Below are 10,719 nucleotides of genomic sequence, written 5' to 3'. Positions count from 1 at the left end.
CATTGCTACACCTGAATCAAATTTTGTTCTATAAAAATATATAATTTGAAAATAAAATATGTCAAAATTAAATATTATGTCTTTTAATTTATCATTAAAGATGTGATTTAATAGACCATTGCGGTATACCTGAAAGGCTGGAGGTGGACATTACAGGGATAGGGTGGGTGAGGAAGGCTTTACAGTTTAAATATAGTGGGGTAAAGAATGATGTGCCATAGGAAATGTTCAGAAGAGTGGCCAAAAGTTGGGAAGATGAGATGGATTTTGAGGACCTTCCATAAGGGTGGAGTGACAGAAGGGTGAAGAGAGGAGATTTCAGAGTGGCCATAAGTTATGGAGACACAAGAGAGACGGCAGATGCTGGCAATCTGGAGCAATACACAGCAGTGCTGGAGGAACTCAGCAGGTCAGGCAGCTTCTGTGGAGGGAAGTGAACAGTCGATGTTTCGGGCCGAGACCCTTCATCAGGATTCAACAGTCCTGATGAAGGTACTCGATCAAGGACCCAAGAGTCCTGATGAAGGGTCTCAGCCCAAAACGTCGACTGTTTATTTCCCTCCATAGATGCTGCCTGACCTGCTGAGTTCCTCCAGCATGTTTCGTGCATTGTGCCATAAGTTATGGATGTGAAAGGGGATTTCACCAGAGGAACCAGGAGTTCTGGGATTGTACTTGTATTTGAGAAACCAGTTACAATGGTGGGAAAAAGTAAACTAATGAAACAGGATGATAACGTTAAATCTGTGGCACGTGCATAAGTATGCAATGTACTCTCTTGTGATTACGTACTGGCTTAGGATCTTTCTTCAGTAGTTTCAGTTAAACACGTGGTGGCCCCATATGTTTATTTAATTAAAAGTGCTGTCTGTTGGTTGCAAATTAATTTCTGGCACAGAGAGAAGGTAGTTACAAAGCATAAGGATAAAAATAAAACTTACCTTTTGCCATTATCCAGCCTCTGCTTCTGAAACAAGAGGAAAATACAGCAGATGCTGGATATCTGAAATTAAACCGGAACTGCTCAGCAGATCAGGCAGCATCTGTGGAAAGTGAAGCAAATCTTACATCAGCATTTAGCTTCCTTTGAACTAGTTTTTTGATCAACTGATTATCTCCGACCAACTTTCAATGGTGTGTTCCAGCTTATCCTGATGATCCTCTTCAACGTGATGTATTGTGATGCCACATTGCTACATAACCTTCTTTTTAACATACGTAACATCCAGAAACTCTGCATACATGGGTGAGATAAAGAGGAAAGTTGGAGAAGGCATGAACAAAATGAAAGGTGGAAAAATCCACAAAGAGCAATAAAGATAACAAGTAAACAGTGTGATTGAGAGAAAAAAAGAGTGGAACATAAATAGAAAGCAGAAAACCAGAAGTAGCAGGGAAATAATTACAGGATTCCCACAGTTACCTTGACGACACCTCCTCCCACCCTGCTTCCTGTAAAGACACTATTCTCCCAGTTACTCTGACTCCATTGAATCTATTCTGTTGACAACACCTTCCACACCTATACATCCAAGATATCTTTCTTTCTCCTCAGTCGTGCTATCGCCTCCACACTAGCTAACAGCGCTCTCAGTGGTATCTTCTGCATTTCCCAACTTCTGCTCTCACCACCTCTCCCAGAGGAAGATAGTTTTCCTCTTGTTCTTGCCTTCTATTCCACCATCCTCTACATTGAGTAGATCACCTTCATTAATTTGCAAACAACTCCAAAGTGGTTCAATACCAGGCACGTTCCCTTTTCTTCCCCTCCCCTCCCTTCCCTTTTGAACATTCTGAAGGGACTGTTCACTCCTTGGCTCTCAGGTTCACTCTTCTGTCTTCACCAATATCCACTCCCTTCCTCCCGACATCCTCCCATGCAACTGTGGGAGATGCAACAGCACCCCCCCTCTTACCTTGGATGGTCCCACCAAAGTGATTCACTTGTACTACTTCCAACCCAATACTCTTGTTATAACCACTTTGCAGAACACCTCCATTCAGTTCACAAGCAGGAGCACAAGCTTCCAGTTGTCTGTCAATTTAATTCTCCATCTTTGATCTTTCTGACTTTGGTCACCTGCATTTTTCCAAATAAATTCAACATAGGCTTGAGGAACAGCATCTCCTCTCCTGACCGGCACGTTACAGCTTTCAGGGGATCGTCAGCCATTCTAGTCCCTTTATTTCATATTTCAAGTATTTGTGTTATCTTGCTTTCTCCTGCTCTGGTATTCCAGCTTTCATCAGTCTCCTCCCCAGGTGTAGTTCATGCTATTCGCTAGTTTTTAACCACCCTCTTCTTTCCTGCACCACCATCACTTGTGTCATTCAGTCTCTCTGGTCCCTAACCTGTCACAGACCTTCTCTTTTGTTCCCTTCTCTCCTCCCTACTGTACGTTAACAACTGTTTATCTTTCCCAGTTGTGATGAAAGGTCATTGTCAAGAAACATTAATTTTGAAGATTTTTTTGTTGCTGTATAAGAGATCAGTAAGCATAGTACACAGCTATCAAATTGTTTGGAAATCCCAATGGTTTACCATCTGTCTCATCAAGTGATGATTCCTGCCATCCCTTTAAACTCACCAGGTTCTGCTCTCCCTTTAAATGGGGCCCCATTTCCTATACCACTTCCAAACTCACTGAGGCCCTGTTTCTCACATTCCCTATAAACACACAGGGGCCCCATTTCTCTCACTCCCTTTAAATACACTGGGGCCCTGTTTCTCTCACTACCTGTAAACATACTTGGACCCTGTTTCTCTCACTCCTTTTAAACACACTGTCTTTCTTCCTTCAATATCTCTTGGGAATATTTCCTTGCCAATGTTAAAGTATTTACATCAGAAAAGAGATTCTTTAACAGTAATACACATGAGATGCAACCAGATTGTGTGCTCCTTCAGAGAGCTCTGTGTAGTTAAAACCATCATGGACAAGCTGACAAACTGAATTTGGGTTGTGTTCATCAAAAGTTAGATTCAAGTTTGGGGCTGGGGGCCAAAGCTTCCAGTCTACAATCCACATGCATTAACTCTGTTTCTTTCTCCACAGATAATGTCTGATTTGCTGAGTATTTCCAGCATTTTCTTTTACTTCAGACTGCCAGCGTTTGTGGAATTGTCTTTGTTTCATTCCTTGCTAGGACCACTCCCTTAACTTTTTCCAGTACATCGATGACTGCATTGGTGCTTCCTCTTGTACTCATGCAGAACTCAACAAGTTCATTACTTTTGCTGCCGACTTCCACCCCGCCCTCACCTTCCCATTGTCAATCTCTGATTCTTCCCTTCATTTTCTGCCTATTTTTCCTGCCAGCAACTACTGTGTTCAGAATCTCATAGTCTCAACATCTTTTTCTCCCTCCTCTACTCATTCATCTTCTTCTGTTTATATCTTCTCCAGGCAGATCAGCTTTGATTGATAAGTCCACTGCCTCTCTCAGATAGGACCAGCAACATCTGTGTCATCTGGATTCTCTCAATCTCCATTCTATCACAGCCTTTCTGCTTGACCTCTCCACCTCTCCTCCATGTCTGCAATTGTAAAACATATTTGTTTTCTCACTACTAGTTCTGACGTTAGTCATCAACCTGAAATGTAAAGTCTCTACTCGTTTCCTGTCCTGCTGAGTATTTCCAGCATATTGTGGTTTTATTCCAGTGTATGATTATGTTTATAATGATAGAAGGATTTAAAGTGGTTGGATTTGGTCTGTAATGTTAACATGCATATCATGGGTAAACTTGCACATCATATAATGAAGCATAGTAGAAGATAAAATTGTATTTTTACCACACCAAATAAATCAGACCCTGGTTTGTGTAGCAGTAGAAGATATGAGATGTGAGAAGACCTCTGGAGGAATGTGATAGTTAGAGAAAATAGGCCTGCTCCTAGTATGATCACCATGGTAATCAAGATACTTTAGATGTGTGGCCACCAGACCTGGAAAGGAGGCAGAGGTCTGTAAGGTATGTTGTGATCATGAAGGGAAGGTGATATCAGAAGCACACTCCTTTTCACATTGGTTTGGTCAAAAGTTATAACCTCTGTACATTGGTGAAGATGCTATACCTTGTCTCTAGATGTGTGAAAAAGAACCATACTTTGTACAATGGGGGAGAGTGTGTGTGGTCCATACTGGGAAGTTGGATGGGTTTCTATCTCCCTCCTTGAGGATCAATTGAATAATTAAGTTTCTATTGTACCTGAGAACAAACTTGTTCAAGTGACTCTCTTGCTCCACAATGAGCTTGTATTTGTACACCACCAGTCTCAGAAGTTCCCAAAATTGATTTACAACAATTGCACTCATAGAATGACTGCAAGGTTCCAGCATGGGAGGAGGCTGCTCAGCCCATGCAAGACTAATTCAGCTTGGCCCACTCTCACACCCACTCCCTGTAGCTCGACAAACTTTCTCCTTTCAACAACTTCCCAGTTCTGTTTTGAAAGGCACGATTGACTTTGCCTCCACTGCTGCCCTGAAAGTCCAAGCCAGATTCTAACCTGTAGATGGCCTTTGACATGTAACCACTGTCTGAAGATTCAATGGGGGATTCATATCGGACAGAAAGCATACTTCGGATCTCACACAATTAATATTTTCATTAAGTTCTGTGGACTCACAATTACCCTTTCCACACAAAGTCAAAACTGCCCCTATTACATTTAAAAAGTTCCAGTTTTCTGGTGAAGTTTAGTAAATGGTTTTGATGTAATAAAGTGAATAGTCATCTGTGACGTGTTGGGTGTTCAAAGCACAGTGGTGCTGCTTGTTCACCAGTTCTGAATCGGAACCCGGTCTTAATTCAAATTCAGAGACTGGACAAGAGCACAAAATAACGCTGAAACTGAGAAGTATTGAACATATTCCCAGAATGTGCGTAGGTTATAGGAGCAGGACCAATTGCCCCTTGAGCTTGCTCACCATTCAATAAGATCACGGCTGATCTGACCTTGGTGTTTGCTCTCCTCTCCTGTTCACTCTCTATAACCCTAGACTCCGCCCATTCCTGATTTACAAAAGGGATGAGATCCTGGAAAACATTTTGCTAAGCAAAATTTTATAAATTGCAAAAGCAGGACAAATTACATTATGGAATATTTGGTACAATGTATTCCTGAGGGGAGAGAGTGGCATGTTATTCATTATAGTGAAAAATAACTTTGTAAGTTAAAGGCACAAAATAATAGCAAAAATTTGTAAATCGAACATTTATTAATTGAAGAATGTTTGCAGTTTAAAAATGTCTGTCTCAGCATCCACACCTACTTGGGATTCATAGCCCTTTGAGAAAATAAATTCCTCCTCTCATAGTATTAAATGAGTAATCCCTCATCCAGAAACTATACCCCTCAGTTGTGCTCTATAAGGGAAAACATCCTTGAAGAATCTGCTTATAATCCCCTATTCAAATGCATATGTTTCAATAGTATCACCTCTCACTCTTCTAAATTTCAGTTAGTTGGGTTCAATCTGCTCAACCTTTCCCTTTGGAACATGATTCCCTTTCATCTCAGGAATCATTGTAATCTTAGCACTGTCCCAAAGGCAAATATATTCTTTCTTAAATGAGACTAATGGTTTGCACAGTACTCACCAAATCCTTGTACAATTCTAGCGAGATTTCCTTCCCCCTGCCGTAAAAGTCACAGCATTCCATTTACCTTTCTAATTATTTGTGGTATCTGTATGATAAAATATAAAGTTATGTTTTTTGCTGGAGGACTTCCAGATTTCTCTGAACACCAGGATTCATTAGTTCCACATGATCTAAATAATATTCTGCTTTTCTATTCTTTCCATTAAAGTATGTGATCTCACCTTTCCCCACATACTTCATCCTTTTGCCCACTCAATTAATAGTCCCAACTATCTAGATTTTAAATTGCAGAGGACCCAGCATTGACTTTGTTACAGAATCAGTAACAAGATCCCGTGATCATTACTTATATTCTCTGTTAGTTAACTAATCCTCTGTCCATACTGATATATAACTCTCAGAACCATGAGCCCTTATCTTCTGGAGTAACCTTTTAGGTTGCACCTTATTGAATTTTGGCAATCCAAATACACTACATCCACTTTTTTTTTACCCTGCGAGTTATATACTTTACTAAATTTATTAAGCATGATTTCCCCTTGATAGAACCATGCTATGTTTAAATCACAATAAGATTTTGACAGTGCTCTGTCACTGCTTTCTTAATAATAGACTCGGCACTTTCTTGAAGATTTGCTCACTGGTATATAGATTTCTAATTTCTTTCTTGAATAGTAATGTAATATTCGCAGGTTTCCAATCCATTGGAAATTTTCTAGGATCTCAGGAATTTTGAAAGACCGCAGCTAAAGCATCCACTCTGCCTGCAGCCTAGGGTACAGGCCAACAATTTTGCACTACTACAATGCAAGCTTGAAAAACAAAACTTTATCCTGGGCCTGGACACACTACAACCTTCCAAACTCAATATTGAATCCTCCAACTTTAGATAACTTGGTTTCTTTTTGTCTGTTTCAGAACTGACTTTTTCTGCCTGTTATGTATCAACCATTTGGCTATGTTTTTCGCTTTCTATTAGTACAGTCTGAGCATGTCTCTCAGCATTGCTATTAGCAACATGTAACAGACAAAGAAGCACAGTCTGATTCTAACTGCCACATTAACTCTTTGGTCTCACTCTATCAGAGTTATTCACTTTGTTCTACCCACCCCTCCCCCACTGTCTCTGCTACTGAAAACAAACTTATTTTCTCTGTTTCCCATTTGGGACGAAGGGTCTCAGACCTGAAACTTAACTGTTTCTCTATCCACAGATGCCACCTGACCTCCTGAGTGTTTCTAGCACTTTCTTGTTTTTATTTTAACAACTTAAGGTGTTTTGTCATTCTAGTCCCATCGGCTGACCTGGAGATTTTTTTCAGAAGAATTCTGAGAGTAAGGATGTTAAGGGGAGTAAAACCTGTCAGTGGCAGTAGGCACTATCAGTAGATGTCTGGTCAACCACGATAGCAATAGAGGGACTTTCTTCATTCCTGCAACATTTACTGAAATTGGAACAACGGCTTGTATTTCTGTGGAATCTTTAACATCATGTGGCATTTCACAGGAGCATTGTCAAATGAAAATTAACGCTGAGCCACATGTTAGAGCAGACAGCCAAAAGACTGGTCGAAGGAATAACTTTTAAACAATATCTTAGAGGAGGGAATTCAGGTTGAGGGAGGGAATTCCGGTGCATAGAACCATGGTAGTTGAAGACTTGGGCACTGATTGAAGTGATATAATTTGAGACTTCAAGTGCCCTGAATAGGAGGAGAGTGCTTGACAATTTCCCAGTGTGAGACTTGCACCTAATGAGGTCAGTTCTTGTGTAAAAATGCTTTCAGCACGTACTGGCATGTAATGAATCTCAAGGCTCCAGACAACAGCCAGGGTGAAATAATCTCAGTAAGACCAGGAGCACAGAGGGTCTTCTTCTTGCTTTGCTTGTAATTTAAAGGGACACTCTGCTGACATCAGAATGCCTCGCAAGGCTGCTTCAGAGCTGACTGAGACTGCTCAAACCCCTCCCAATGTCCACAGTGTATGCTAAAGTTATCCAGTGTATGCTGGCTGCAGCAATTAGCTGCTGAGCTTTTCCTTCAGTGGGTGCCTGAGTATTGTCAGTGCTGGCAGTATTCCATTGCTGGAGGCATCAGGACAGGTGTGGTGAACACTTGAGAGGGTCAGGGACCACAGGGCAGGAGGCAAGAACATGCTCATTTCTGAAGAGCCCACGCGCAGAGACATCACATCATAGCTGGACATCCTTCCTCTACGGCGGCAGAGTGTGTGTTACTGCTATCTGACTGCCAGGGGAGTGTGTCTTTCACAGTCAAACAGCCTTCTCTCCTCGCTGCACAATAAAGTGTTGGCAGCTGCACTGAATTTAGCGTGGTCCTGTCAGGGAAACTACAGATCATGTTTCTTTCTGGATTTAACACCTAACAAGTTGGACACACACTTTTGACTGATTATATGACTCATCTGAGGAGTCCTTACTTGGAGCTAGCAAGAAACACAAACATTTTACAGCACATGAAAATCATGTGCAAATCAATTTCTGGGCATGTGTGGCTTACTTATAAAGTGATTGGTAAATTTATCCATGAGATAGTGAAGGTCCCAGTTGAGTAACTCTTCCAGCCTCTCTGAGCAGGATTTTTCACTAAAGTATGCTAACTTCCTGGTAAACTTCCTGGTAAAATTCCATCAGAAAGCGGCAGGAAATTCTTCTCGTAGCCACTCCACGAGAGACCTTCTCGCTGCTCTCACTTCCAGTACCTGAAGAGGGAAGTATAATGGAGCATACAGACTCAAATACTCAAATATAGGTGGGTACATGGTGTGCGAATAGTGAGTGTGTTACTCAATGTATTTCCCTTTATTTGCATCTTCAGAGTTGCTAAAGCAAGATTTAAAAAATTAAACAGCCTCCTTAGCCTATGCAATCAATGAATGTTGAAAGGTTTAAAACCTGAATTAATCTCTCAGATCTTCTCTTTCATCACCAGATTTATGATGATCTTTCTTAGCAAATGTCTCATGATGACATGGACTAACACTAACCTTTCCTGCAGCTTTATCTGTCTGAAGGAGAGGAATAGTTAAGGGATCAACATTTTAGACATGCACACATACACACACTCACACACACACATTCACATGCACAACCCACACACATATTCAGGCACACACATGCATACACACACACAGAGGCTCACATGTACACACACAAATACATTCACACACGTACAAACACACACAACAGTTACACTATGGACATACACATACATACCTGCACACACGGTCACACAGATGCACAAGTGTGTGTGTGCATACACAAATTTACTTAACTTCTGTCAAAATATGAACAGTTGAATGATTAGCGAGCCAGCACATACAGGTAAAACCTCACTGAACAACTAAGATAATTAGATGCACTATACTGCACCATAAAAGTTAACATTCGCTGTGGCTTCCCAGTAGAGGAATAATAGAATAGAGAAGTAGCAGTAAGTAGATAGAAGACACAGAGTACAGGGAAGGGGACTCATGACTGCATAACAGAACAGACTCTTTTATCACACCAAGGGAAAAATATAATCACAAGGTGAACCCAGGAAGCTCATGTAATGGCTTGGTAATGGCAGAAAATGAGAACATTACCATTTGAATCATATTCCATTTGACATGATAAACACAAAATATCTTAAGAGGATAGGTAATGCATCTTGTCAAAGTTGTATCTTGGGGAAAAAAGCCAATGATATATGTAATTTGCAAAATGCTGTCACATAAGCAACACTGATATTCTTTAGCAATGTGTCTGTGCACGTTAGATATTTCTTTAATAGGCCCAACTTTTAGAATCATTGTATTCTGGTCTTGTATTACTTCACCTCTATATCTCAAGTAGCTTTTTCTTTCCAATTATCCAGAAGAAATCCAAAGAAGATTTTAGAGCAGTGAGGAGCCATTCAGCCCAGTGTATGTACCTACTCTTTGAATGTCTTAGATTTGTTTGTAAGTCCACATGCTGTGGAGAAAAGAAAAGGCTGGGTCTTACTGACAGATGGCAGTCAGTTCTGAAGAGAACTGGCAATCGCATCTGTCTGCCTGCTCCACTGCTGATCCATCATAGAATCCCATGGGAAAGCAATGATGCCCTGCAGAGAGGGTCAGGATGCACTTCACATCCAGCTCCTTAGCATTTGGCTATTGTACAAATCATGGCTCCATTTTCAGGGCTCAGTAGAAAGAGTAAGTACTTTACACTACATTTTAATGCTTTAAATTATTTGTTTGTATTTAAGGTATTTTAAATAGAATTACTTTTTGAATATCTCCTAAATGTCTTTAAATCTCAGAGACAATTAAAAACTGATAAAAGGCCTTTTTACAGCAGGTGATCTGTCAGAGGCTATCATGGTGATCTGGGGAATGGCCACAGGTCAGTTGCCTGATGCCTATTTGTCTCCCATTTCACAGGATGCCTTTTGGATGTGGAAGATCAGCTCACTGGGCAGGTTGAGGTTAATCTGGCTCCTACTCCACCATTCTTTGCAAACCTATATAAAAACCTATATAAGATTCACATCCAATGCTGCTCCACTGCATTCCCCTGATTTTAGCGATAGTTAATATCTTTTTATGCTGAATTGAGGATTCTGAATTATTAAGGCTTCGTTTGGCATTTTTAAGCGTGCTGCTGGATTGGGCATTTATTTTGGGAATTATTATTTTGGATAAGCCTGCTGATGACTGGATGGTGGATCCGTACCCTGGGGAGAGATTTCTGTAAAGGGAGCTAGCAAATTTACTGCCGGATTCTATGTCCTGCATTCAATTCTTGCTTCATTTTCAGCTGCTAATGATGATTAACTAATTCTCGATCGTGCTATTTTCTTGATGTACTGCCCAACAGTGGAAGAATTCAATTTGCAAACTGTAATTTTTCATGGATGTTCAAGATTACTGTAAGTTAATGAGTACCCTGTAAAAGGTAATGCTTCACATTGAAACACGATGCCATTTTTGACGGATAATTTATTTTCCTTTTTAAATCTGCTGCAAGTAGATTATTACTGGACTTTTACTGTCAATCTGTGAAGTAAATCGACCTACAAAACTCTATTTTTGCCATCAGCCTCAAATACAGCAGAAGC

This window comes from Pristis pectinata, chromosome 21 (assembly GCF_009764475.1).
Source record: "Pristis pectinata isolate sPriPec2 chromosome 21, sPriPec2.1.pri, whole genome shotgun sequence".
Lineage (NCBI taxonomy): Eukaryota > Metazoa > Chordata > Chondrichthyes > Rhinopristiformes > Pristidae > Pristis > Pristis pectinata.
The sequence above is the reverse complement of the archived record's forward strand: the minus strand, read 5'-3'. Positions refer to the sequence as shown.